This window comes from Felis catus, chromosome B1, assembly GCF_018350175.1.
Source record: "Felis catus isolate Fca126 chromosome B1, F.catus_Fca126_mat1.0, whole genome shotgun sequence".
NCBI classification, from domain to species: Eukaryota; Metazoa; Chordata; class Mammalia; order Carnivora; family Felidae; genus Felis; species Felis catus.
The window spans coordinates 31727751-31740783 of record NC_058371.1 but is presented as its reverse complement, the minus strand read 5'-3'; positions in this window follow the sequence as shown (position 1 = coordinate 31740783).

Sequence of the window (13033 nt, the reverse complement as noted above, 5' to 3'; positions counted from 1 at the left end):
TTTTTCCTACAAGAGAAACGTTAAATAATTGAACCTCACAGATTGCACTTGGCATGAGCCCCAAGATAAAGTGATAAGTCTGATAATGAGCGATTCTGAAGGAAGTGAACATGGGGGCACAAATGAAGGAAGTGAAATGGCGAACTCAACTTGGGTCCAGGTGGGATCTCTGTGAATCTGGGTAAAGAAGAGTGTGGCCCAATCAGAGCCATTTTTCTAGACAGTGCCTTGGAAGCAGAGGAACTAGACTACGAGTCGAACGCACGAGTCATTTATCCACGTTTGTGTTAAAATGCAAGGGGAGCCCAGGAGCTGTGGGTCTGTGCGTTGCAGTCAAGTGGTCTGGATTCAAGTCCATATCTGTCACTGCCATCTTGTGTGCGGTACTCTGCACGTGTATCAGTTTTCTTCCCTATAAAATAATAGGGACACCTAACTCATGAGATAATTGCACAGAACATCAACCGTATGAAGTACTTACAAAGTCTGGCGTATATTAAGGGCACAGGGACTTCAGCCGCTGTTATAAATGTCTGACCCCCCCCTCTTCTACCTGGTTTATTATCTCATTCGTTTTGAATAAAGGCACTGGGGGAAATAACATGTAACGTAGTACGCACAAACTCTCTAACGTCCAGACCCAGTGTAACTCAATATGTAAATCGCAAATTTCCCCTCAGGAGAACACACTTTGCAGACTCCGGCTCAGGCCTTCCTCCAAAGTGGGGCCAGCCAGACCACGTGTTTTGCCCCTCACTAGGATCTCGCCTGCATGTGGCTTATGTCATTAGGATAAACCTGGGAGGGGCGCCTGGGTGGCTCGGTCGGTTAAGCGTCCGACTTCGGCTCGGGTCATGACCTCGCGGTTCATGGGTTCGAGCCCCGCATCGGTCTCTGTGCTGACAGCTCGGAGCCTGGAGCCTGCTTTGGATTCTGTGTCTCCCTCTCTCTCTGGCCCTTCCCTCTCGAGCTCTGCCTCTCTTTCTCTCTCTCAAAAATAAATAAACATTAAAAAAAAAAAAAAAAAAAGGATAAACCTGGGAAAGGGACATTTACCAGGTCTGTTGGGAGAGAGCCAGGCTTTACCCGGTAATTCAGTTGGCCTTCACTGAAATCTGCTTCTCTCCACCAAGGAAAGCCTGCTGTTGTTTACAGACCCCTAAATGGGAGGTCATGGTCTCCTGCTCCTTTTTCTTCCTTCTCAACTCTTCCCTTGGGCCCTCCGTCCCTGTCCGTGGGCCTGCCAAGGTTCTCTCGCCACAAGGGCGTTACACAATAAAGGGCGTTACACAAGGACATGGCTCCTGCGTGTCTTCGTTCAGTGTCTGCTTCTCGAGCTTTCTCCAGACGAACTCCTAGTTGGCTCCCCCTCGGTGAGCCTTGGTCACCAATCCCCAGGCCTCCGCTTTTCTCCATGGGGCTGGTTACTCTCTGGAATTGCCATTCCCTTGATCACTCTCTGTCTCGCTGGGGAGACAGGCAGCTACAAAACAGAGGCCTCGTCTGACTTCTTAACTGTAGTAACCTGGACCTCAAATGCCTGGTAGTCGACAAACACTCAGAGAGGATTTATTGAATGGCTGAATGCATACATCGTCGCCCTTTTATTTGTCTTCTATAACCTTGCCCAAGCTACCCCGCGGATGTGAGTTTTAGATCCCTCATTGGTTAAGTGATGCTAATAGTGAGGATCAGTTGAGGTAAATACACGTAAAGTAGCCAGCCTAGGCTATGGCCGTGGCACTAAACAGTAGCTATATTGATGTTGGCATTTCCAGTGATTAAGTGGTGTTTGGTAACATATTTATCGAGGGAAATTTTCACCGGATATAGCTTCTAGGTTGACTTTTATACACTCTCAGCACTTGGAAGAGATTCCAGTGTTTTCTGTGTTCCATAGTTTCCAGTGAGAAGTCTGTTATATCCTCCTCTTTGTCTCCCTGTAAGTTAGGTGTCGTTTTTTTTGTTTTGTTTTTTGTTTTGTTTTGTTTTGTTTTTTGCTGCTCCTTTTAAGATTTTCTCTTTGTCAGTGTGTTGTTGTTGTGTTTTTTGTTTTGTTTGCCATGGGATTGTGATGTGCTTTGGTAGGACTTTCTTCATGTTTTACCTGCTGGGGGTTGTTGAGGATTTTGTAAGCATGAGACCATAGTTTGTGTCACTTTGGGAAATTTTTCTTCAAAGAAATAACTTCTTTAATGGTTTTCTCTGTCCTTCCCTCTGCTCTCCTTCTAGGACTCCAATTATGCACATGTCAGACCTTCTGATAAAATCCCTTAGGTCACTGTTCATTTCCTTTCCCCATCCTTATTCTCTGGATTAAAAAAAAAATGGGTTCTATTGCTTTCTTCAAGTTTATGTCGTTTCTTCTGCAATATATGATTGGCCTTAATACCTATCCAATGTATTTGTTATTTAAGATAATTTTATTTTTTCATCCCTAAGGGTCCTATTGGTTTTTCATGTTTCTCCTCAGTATGTTAATGGTTTTCCTTAAAATCTCTGGATATATTTATTGCAATTATTTTGACATCTGTGTCTACTCATTCCATCATCTTTGTCCCTTGTGGATCTGTTTCTATTGATTGATTTTCCTCCTAGTTATGACTCACATTTTTTCTACTTCTTGGCATAGCTACTAATTATTTTCATCAGGTTTTGGACGTTTTGAATACTTGTTGGACATTCACATTTTGTTTTCTTTTCTTAAAGAGTGTTGGGATTTATTCTGGCAAGCAGTTATTTGCAGTTCAATTTTGTCTCCTCAAGACTTATCTTTATGAAGGTTCATGAGGTTGGCCCTGGAACTTCACTGTCCAATATGATAGTCCCTAGGCACATGGGACTATTTAAGTTTCAATGTAAATTATTTAAATGAGTTAAAATTAAGTAAAACTACAAATTCAGTTCCCTAGCCCCACTAGACACATTTCAAGTACTCAACAGCCACATATAGCTAATAGCAACTGTACTGGAAATTGCTGGCCTGGAATATTTTTACTCTAGAGGTAATTTAGATCTACGCTAAGGCATGACCTTTCTAGGGTCTTTACTGAGTGTTCCATGAGAACTCTTCAGTCTGTCTTATCAGAACCTAAATACATCCTATTCCTGAGTAATTTACATTCCTGGAAATTGTTCGGCTTACAGTTTCCCAAACATTCTTAGCTTATAGAGTATCACTCTCTGCTTCCATGGCTTGGTATTAGGCAAAGAATAAAAGGGATCAATGCACAGATTTCTTTTTCATGCGTTGGTCCTTTCTCTCTCAGAACTCTGCCCAACTCTGCCAGTTATTTCACCTCCCCGGACTCACCTCTCTCTGTTAGTATCACCATCACCTCATCAAGTCTTCTTTGCTCTGCTTTCGATTCTCTTTCCTGTTGTAGTTCTCCCTTCAAGTGGGAAGCCAAGGTAATAACAGGACTTACTTGTTTCCTCCCTCTCATGTTTCAAAGTCCTATACAATTGTGCAATAGGACTTTAAGCAATGTCTGAAAATTATTGTTCTGTATATTTGATCCAGTTTATTAGTTGTGTATTGTCAGAAGATAGGTCTAATCCCTGCTACTCTGTGATAGCTGGGAGTGGAAGTCCTTGATTCATAAAATTTTTAAAATTTTATATCCTGTCCTGGTGACTACTCCAAAATATAACAGATTTAATTGATTAATTGAATAAGCCAAATTAATTTGTGTGTCTGCCACTGTTGCACACAATGATGAAATTATACAGTTGTGTAATTTTGGCAACTTAAATAGTTCTACCCATGTTCTTACTTTGTCTAGAAGTTTTTTATACACCCCTTCAGTCAGTGATGCAGTTTCTACTTGTGTCTTTCGTAGTTACACAACTTTTGCTGTATAATTCTTTTCTATTTAGATACTTAAATACAAAGTCTTATTCATAAAGAAAATCAAGGGGATGACCACATATTTTAGTGGAAATTCTGAATAACAATAAAATTTGTAATATGTTACCACTAGCATATAAAGGAAAAGATATATAGTAAGAGGGATTAGTTCAAAAGTTTCAAATTCATTCACTTCTTGTTTTAATGTATCAGTTTTGATCTCTTCATTTTTAAATAAATTGTATTAAGGCATGATGTAGAATAAATTCTTTTTCTATTGCTTCCAAGCACATCACCACAATCTTAGGGGGTTAAAACAACACAAACTTATCATCTCACAGTTGTGCAGGTCAGAAATCCACGTGGCCTTGGCTAATTTCTCTGCTCCAAATCTCACAAGGATGAAATCATTGTGTTGGCTGGCTGGGGTCTTCTCAGGAGGTTCTCGGAATAATCTTTGAAATACACTAAGATTACTGGGAGAATCCAGGTCCTTGTTTGCTTGTGCAACTTAGGCCTTCCTAAGCTCCTCGAGGACTCTCCCCATATGGATGCCTAGATCTTAGCACCAAAAATAGCAAGTTGAATCCTGAAATGTTTGGAATCTCTCTAACTTACTTTTTTGATTCATCCCTTTTTAGAGACATAATTCTCTACTCTTGAGTGCTCATGTGATCAGATTGAGCCCACCCAGCTCAGCTCATCCAGGATAATATCTCTGTTTGTGCATCTAGAGACTTAATTACATTCACAAAGTCCCTTTTGCCATGTAATATAACACAGGCACAGGTTCGAGCGATTAGGACCTGGACATCTTTGGGGCGGGGGGAGGGTTCTGCCTGTAATATGAAATATTCAGAGGAAAAGAAGTATGATGCTTAGAAAGAAAAAGAGCAAAATGATCAGAAAATGATAGATACTAAAGACAGGCATCACAGAAAAAGGATCATGAAGATGTATAGGAATGCAAAAATATCTAGCACTAACTATGGCAAAAATCACAGTGTCTGAAATCCAGTCAAAGAAGACCAGGAATGCAAAGTTGAAAAAACACAATCCATAATGAGGAGAAAAACCAACCGATGTCAACAAAGAACAGTCACAGGAGATACAAGTGCATTAAAATAATTTTTAAACCTGTATTTTATTCATTTTTTAAGTAATTTTTACACCCAATGTGGAGCTCAAACTCATGACGCCGAGATCAAGAGTCACACGTTCTTTTCACTGAACCAGCCAGGCACCCGTGAATCTGTATTTTATATGTTAAAAAGAGGGGCACCTGGGTGGCTCAGCTGGTTAAGTGTCCAACTTTGGCTCAGGTCATGATCTTTGTGGGTTCAAGCCCCACATCGGGCTCTGTGCTGACAGCTCAGAGCCTGGAGCCTGCTTCTGATTCTGTGTCTCCCTCTCTCTCTGCCCCTCCCCTGCTCATGCTGTGACTCTCTCTCTCTCTCTCAAAAATAAACATTAAAAACAATTTTTTTTAATTAAGGGAAGATATAACACGGATTCAAATCATATTTCTAGGGATTAGAAACTACAAGGTCTGAAATGAAAATACACCAGATGAGATTAATGTCAGATTAAATATTGCAAAAGAAAAGTTTAGTGAACTTGAAATAATACCAATAGAAATTATTCTAAAGGAAAGATAAAAAAATAATGAGAAGACACCAGTGAGCTATAAGACAACATTAATATATGGATATTGGACATATATGGACAACCTAATATATGGATAAATAGCATCCACAAGGGGATCCTGAGAAACTTAACAGAAACCCATGGGGGAGGGGAAGGAAAAAAAAAGAGGTTAGAGTGGGAGAGAGCCAAAGCATAAGAGACTCTTAAAAACTGAGAACAAACTGAGGGTTGATGGGGGGTGGGAAGGAGGGGAGGGTGGGTGATGGGTATTGAGGGGGGCACCTTTTGGGATGAGCACTGGGTGTTGTATGGAAACCAATTTGACAATAAATTTCATATATTGAAAAAAAAATAGCATCCACAAGGAAAGGAGAGAGAGCAGGAGACCAAAAAAGCTTTTTTTAGGAAATCATGGCTGAAATTTTTCCAAATTTGATGAAAATTATAAATACAGAGTTCCAAAATGTTTTATAAGCCCCACACATATGAAGTATAAAGGAAATATAAAGGAAGCTAAATCAAAGTGCCTCATAATCAAATGGGTGAAAATCAGTAATAAAGAGAAAATATTAAAGGCAGTGAAAAAAAAAAAGACAACATTATACAGAGAAACAAAGAAAAGGATGATATCAGATTTCTGATTGGAAATAATGCAAACAAGAATACACCCGAGCAACATTTTAAAAATACTGAAAGGAAAGGGGGGAAAAACTTGTAAACCTTGAATTCTATACCCAGCAAAAATAGCTTTCAGAAACAATGGAAAACCAAGTAAAAACTGTCAGAATCAAAATTTTCAGGACTCTGGATAATAATAAATATTCAGCATTCAAAGGAATACCAAATTAGAAAAAGGCAACCAAAACATGGCAGTAAAGCTTTGTGGCATTTCTACTCACCCTGGCCCCATGCATCCCTGGCACGGAAGTGATCTTGTTGATGGCAGAGCCTGCATTCCCACTGTGAGAGCCTGGTCCTCGGTTTCAGAGAGAGAGAAGCACACAGTATTTTTGAAGAAATATGTTTGTCTGTTTTAACCTGTGTGGGGGTTACCTGAAAGTGCCTTTGTTTCCCCTGACTTGGAAATCATTCAGGGCAGAAAGATGGGTATATAGAGGGAATTAACTTATAATCGTTGCAAGGCAAATGAACTGCTGCTGCCTGGACAAAAGATTACAGCTGCAGCAAGCAACAGATGTGCCAAAAGTGGGAAGAGGGCTTTTTTTTTTTTTTTTTTTTTAATTGGGGCATTCAAAAGTGACTATATATACTGAGGAACTAAAAAAGTCATGCATATGCCCAAGGCAGGATGTGTGCCTAGAAAAGACATGAAGGGGCGCCTAGGTGGCTCAGTCGGTTGGGCGTCCGACTTCGGCTCAGGTCATGATCTCACAGCTCATGAGTTCCAGCCCCACGTTTGGCTCTGTGCTGCCAGCTCAGAGCCTGGAGCCTGCTTCAGATTCTGTGTCTCCCTCTCCCTAACTCTCCCTGCTCGCACTCTGTCTCTCTCTATCTCAGAAATAAACATTAAAAAAAATTTTTTTAAATAAAAGAATGAGAATGACTCTCCACTTTTAGAAAAGACTTAGACACTACACTGTCACCCCTGGCTAATCTCTAGGCCTGGCAGAAGCAAGAAGTAGGGGCTCAGAGTTGTAAATGGGCCGTCAAAGCACTGAAGGAATGTCCCCCAACACATACTGAGAATGTTTTTCCCATTTCTTCTTTTTCTTTCTTTCTTTTTCATTGGTTCTAGACATTCAAAGAAATCACTGTCAAAACACCAACTGATCTCAAGCTAAAGGAACAGAGGCTTCAGAAATTTCACATGACAGAGAATATGGACTTGACAGAAATAGTTTTTAAAGGCCACTAAAAAACTAAACAGCTATAGTCCACAACTAACAACAAAACAAACCCTAAAATGGGAGGGAAATCTGACTTCCAGAGTTGCTATATTATATTCAAAATGTTCGGTTTTCAACAAAAGTTAGGAAGCATATAAAGAAATGAAAATGTATGGCCCATTCACAGAAGAAATTAACAAAAACTGTCTGAGGAAGCCCAGACATCGAATGTATTAGATGAAGATTTTAAATAAACTGTTTTACATATGCTCAGAGAGCTAAAGAAAACCATAGATGAAGAGCTAAAGGGAACAAGGAGAATATCTCAATGAATAGCGAATATCAATAAAGACACAAATTAGGACCCCCTGGGTGGCTCAGTATCCGACTTCGGCTCGGGTCAAGATCTCGCAGTTCTTGAGTTCGAGCCCCTTGTCAGGCTATCTGCTGTCAGGGCAAAGCCTGCTTGGGATCCTCTGCCTCCCTCTTTCTCTGCGCCTCTACCATTTACACACGCTCTCCCTCTCTCAGAAATTGATAAACATTAAAATAATAATCATCATAAAGAGGCACAAATTATAAAAAGGAACAAAAGTCCTGGAACTAGAGAGTACAATACTTGAAATGAAAGAATCATCAGATTTGAGCAGGTGGAAGAAACAATCAGCACACTTGAAAATAGGTCAACTGAAATCCAACCTGAGGAACAGAAAGAAAAAACAATTTTAAAAAACCCACAGCTTATGGTTTGTGGTCAGTACATAAGAACCTTGGAAGTTATCACTCCATATGTATCATAAAGCCAAAGCTGAACAAATTGAAAAATCAACAATTCTTATATCCACAAGAGAAGTGACGACACTGAGCAAACCGCTGCCCCCCAAATTGGAGAGACTGGCAGGCAAATACAGAGAATAATAGTTTTCTGGAGTAGAAACTGATGAGCTAAAACTTTCCCAGGAACCAATGCTGGCGGTAGGAAAACCCCCAGGTAGCAATTTCATAATTGATGAAATGCTGAAGGCTCAGTGTGGACCAGTCTGAGAGTTTAAACCCCAGGGAAACCAATCACTAGGAGGTCCTCACACATGTGAGTTTTACCTCCTGGATTTCTACCGTGTTCTCACAGTGAATATGGGAGGAAAACCCACTTGTGCCTACCTAGCAAGGGGGTTGGGGCAGGAGGAACCATTTTAGAATATGCCTGACCATTCTGTTCTTAACAAGGTCTGCCTTCTGGAGAAACTATTTAACCGAACCTATATCTGTCTTTTTTTTTTTTTTTTTTAAATCAGAGCCTAATTGACCTCAGGGAAGGAAACTACCCAATCCCGGATGACTCTAGTCTTCTACATGAAGGCTAGAGGGAAGGGAGGGGGGGGATGGGAACTACTCAAGCCCCTTCTGGACTTACACGTGGGAGAAGGAAAATACCCAATTTCAGCCCACTCTAGCCATCCTGTCTCACCTACAGGGAGTGGGGATTGAAAATCACGTGTGAAGCTTACAGTCTAGGAGTACAGCCTCACTGAGACTGAGACCTAATCATAGGACTATAGAATATTTCCCCTTGCCTACACTTTACCAGCACATTACTAAAGGCTTATTTACAGCAAATCCTTTTGCTGAGTGCATCATGCTCAGTTAAAAAAAGAAAAATTACAAGACATACTAAAAGGCAAAAAAACATGGTTTGAAGACTAATGCAAACATCAGAACCAACCTCAGATATGGCAGAGATATTGGAAATTTCAGGCTGGGAATTTAAAACAATTATGATTAATATGCTAAAGGCTCTAATAGATAAAGTAGACAGCACGCAAGCAATATAAGCAGAGAGATGGAAATGCTCATAAAGAACCAAAAAGAAATGCTTGAGACCAAAAACACTGTAACAGGAATGGAGAATGCCTTCAATGGCTTTATTAATAGACTGGATGTAGCTGAGGGGAAAAAAACCTCTGAGCTTGAGAATATCTTAATAGAAACCACCAAAACTGCAAAGCCAACAGACAAAAGACTGAAAAAAGCAGAACACAATATCCAAGAACTGTGGGGACAACTATAAAAAGTGTAAAACATACAGCTTATAACAAGATTATAACAGAATAAGAAGGAAGAGAAAAAGGAATAAAAGAAATATTTGAAACAATAATGACTGAGAGTTTCTCCAAATTAAGGCTAAACACCAAACCACTGATACAAGAAGTTCAGAGAACACCAAGTATGATAAATACCAAAGAACTATACCTGAGTATGGGGAGCCTGTGTGGCTCAGTCAGTTAAGCATTGGACTTCAGCTCAGGTCATGATTTCACGGTTTATGAGTTCAAGCCCTGTGACCGGCTCTGTGCTGACAGCCCGGAGCCCAGAGCCCACTTTGGATTCTGTGTCTCCCTCTCTCTCTGCCCCTCCGCCGTTCATGCTCTGTCTCTCTCTGTCCCAAAAATGAATAAACGTTGAAAAATAAATAAATAAATAAATAAATAAAAATTTTTTAAGAAGAAAGACTGCAAGCCCATAGCTTAACTTTATGACTTAAGGAATTGGAAAAAGAAGACCAAACTAAACCAAAAGCTAGCAGAAGAGAAAAATAATAATGATTAGAGAGAAATGTGATAGACAACTAGTAAAATCACAGAGAGAATGAATGAAACCAAAAGCTGGTTCTTTGAAAAGATCAACAGAATTGAGAAACCTTTAGCTAAACTAAGGGGAAAAAAGCAAATAACTAGGGATATTACTACTGGCTTTACAGAAATAAAAAGAATAGTAAAAGAATACTAAGAACAATTATATGCCAACAGATTATAAGACCTACATGAAAATGGACACATTCCCAGAAAGACACAAATTACCAAAACTCACTCAAGAAGAAATAGAAAATCCAGGTAGGCCTATAGCAAGTACAGAGAATCGTAAACCTCTAGACATGAAAAACCCAGGACCAGACGCCTCACTGGTGAATTCTTTCAAACACTTATTTTTTTTTAATTTTCATTTATTTTTCAGAGAAAGAGAGAGCGGTGGGGCGGGGGGGGGGGGGGGTGGAAGAGCGATGGGAACAGAGGATCTGAAGCGGGCTCTGTGCTGACAGGCAAGAGCCTGATGCATGGCTCAAACTCACAAACCGTGAGCTCATGACCTGAGCTGAAGTCGGACGCTTAATCGACTGAGCCACCCAGATACCCAATTCTCCCAAACATTTAAAGAAAAATTAATAATAATCCTTCTCAAACTCTTCCAAAAAGTAGAAGAAGGAAGACTTCCTACCTCATTCTATGAAGCAAGTATTACCCCAACCCCAAAGGCTGACAAAGACACCACAAAAAAACTATAGACCAGTATCCTTTATGAATGTAGATACAAAAATTCTTAACATTAAGATCAGTCACAAAACAAGGAGTCCTACTTCCACCAAAGCTATTCAACATTGTACTGGAGGTTCTGACTAGAGCAATTAGGCAAGAAAAAAGGAAAGGCATTCACTTAGAAAGGAAGGCATAAAACTATCTCACTGTCACATGATATGATTTTATACACAGGAAATCTCAAAGAATTAAAGGAAAATTACTAGAGCTAATAAATGAATTCAGTCAAGTTTGCAGGGTACAAGACCAACATACAAAAATCCACTGTCTTATTATATATAAACAATAAATAACCTGAAAAGAAAATTTATAAAATAATTCATTTACAATTGCACACAAAAGAATAAAATAGGTACAAATTTAATCAAGGAGGCGAGAAATCTGTACACTGAAAAATATAAAACATTGCTGAAAGCGACGAAAGGATATTTAAATAAATGAAAAGACAACCCATGTTCATGACTGGAAGACTACTGTTAAAATGCTACCGAAGGCAATCTACACATTCACTGTAATTGTATCAAAATCCTAGAAGAAAACATACTAGAAAATCTTTGTTACCTTGAATTGGGAGATATGACATCAAAAGCACAATACATAAAAGAACAAATTGGTTAACTAGATGTTATCAAAACTGAAAACTTCTGTTCCTCAAAAGACAGTGTTGGGGTGCCTGGTGGTTCAGTCAGTTAAGTGTATGACTTTGGCTCAGGTCATGATCTCATGGTTCTTGGGTTAAAGTCCCGCATCGGACTCTGTGCTGACATCTCACAGCCTGGAGCCTGCTTCGGATTCTGTGTCTCCCTCTCTCTCTGCCCCTCCCCTGCTCTTACTCTGTCTGTCTGTCTCTCTCAAAAATAAATAAACATTTAAAAATTTAAAAAAAGGGGCGCCTGGGTGGCTCAGTCGGTTAAGTGTCCGACTTCGGCTCAGGTCATGATCTCATGGTCTGTGAGTTCCAGCCCCGTGTCGGGCTCTGTGCTGACAGCTCAGAGCCTGGAGCCTGCTTCAGATTCTGTGTCTCCCTCTCTCTGGCCCTCCCCTGTTCATGCTCTGTCTCTCTCTGTCTCAAAAATAAATAAAACATTAAAAAAAAATTTTTTTTAATTAAAAAAAAAAAGACACTGTTAAGAGAAACACCAGACAAGTGTATGTAACGGGGGCGGGGGGAGGGGGAGCGGGAATCTTTACAAATCATAGGCCTGAAAAAATATTTGTATTGTGAACATATAAAGAACTCTCATAACTCAAAAATAAGAAAACAACTCAATTTTAAAAGTGGGCAAATGATTTGAACAGACACTTCATCAAATAAGATATATGGATAACAAGCATATGAAAAGTTGTTCAATGGCTTTATCATTAGAGAAATGCAAATTAAATCCACCATGAAACATTACACCCTTACGAGAATAAAGTTAAATTAAAATTAACACAATACCAGGTGTTAACAAGGTTATTGAGCAAACAGAACTGTCAAATGCTGCTTGCGGAACTATAAAACTACTCTTGAAAATATTTTAGCAGTTTCTCAAGATATTAAACATACTCCTACCATATGATCCATTCATTTACCTCCTAGGTATTTCCCCAAGAGAAAAGGAACTGTATGTCCGTACAAGGAATTGTACATAAATGTTCATAGTGGCCATATTTGTAATAGCCCCAAATTGGAAACAACCTAAATGTGCCTTCAATGCATGAATGGAGAAACAAATTACGTGTATCCATTCAAAGGAATGCTATTTAGCAATAAAAAGCAACAAACCATTAATATACACAACTACATAAATGAATCTCAAGATAAGTATATTGAAAGAAGCCAGCCAAAAAAGTACATCATATATGATTTCATTTATATAAAAACTCTGGACAATGAAAATTATAGTGACAGAAAGCAGATCATTGATCACTTGGGAGTAAAAGGACGGGAAAGGCAGGAGGCACAGATTAAAAGGGGCACTAGAGGGGCGCCTGGGTGGCTCAGTCAGTTTAGTGTCCAACTTCGGCTCAGGTCATGATCTCGCGGTCTGTGAGTTCGAGCCCCGCGTAGGGCTCTGTGCTGACAGGTTGGAGCCTGGAGCCTGCTTCGGATTCTGTGTCTCCCTCTCTCTCTGTGCCTTCCCCGCTCACACTCTGTCTCTCGAAAATGAATAAATGTTAAAAAAAATTTTTTTTTAATAAAAATAAATTTAAAAAAAAGGGGAGCACTAGGAAAAGTGTTGACGATGATGGATATAGCCACTCTCTTGACTGTGGTGATGGTTTCACAGTGTAAACCTAAGTCCAAAGATATCAAATTGTGTACTTACAAACAT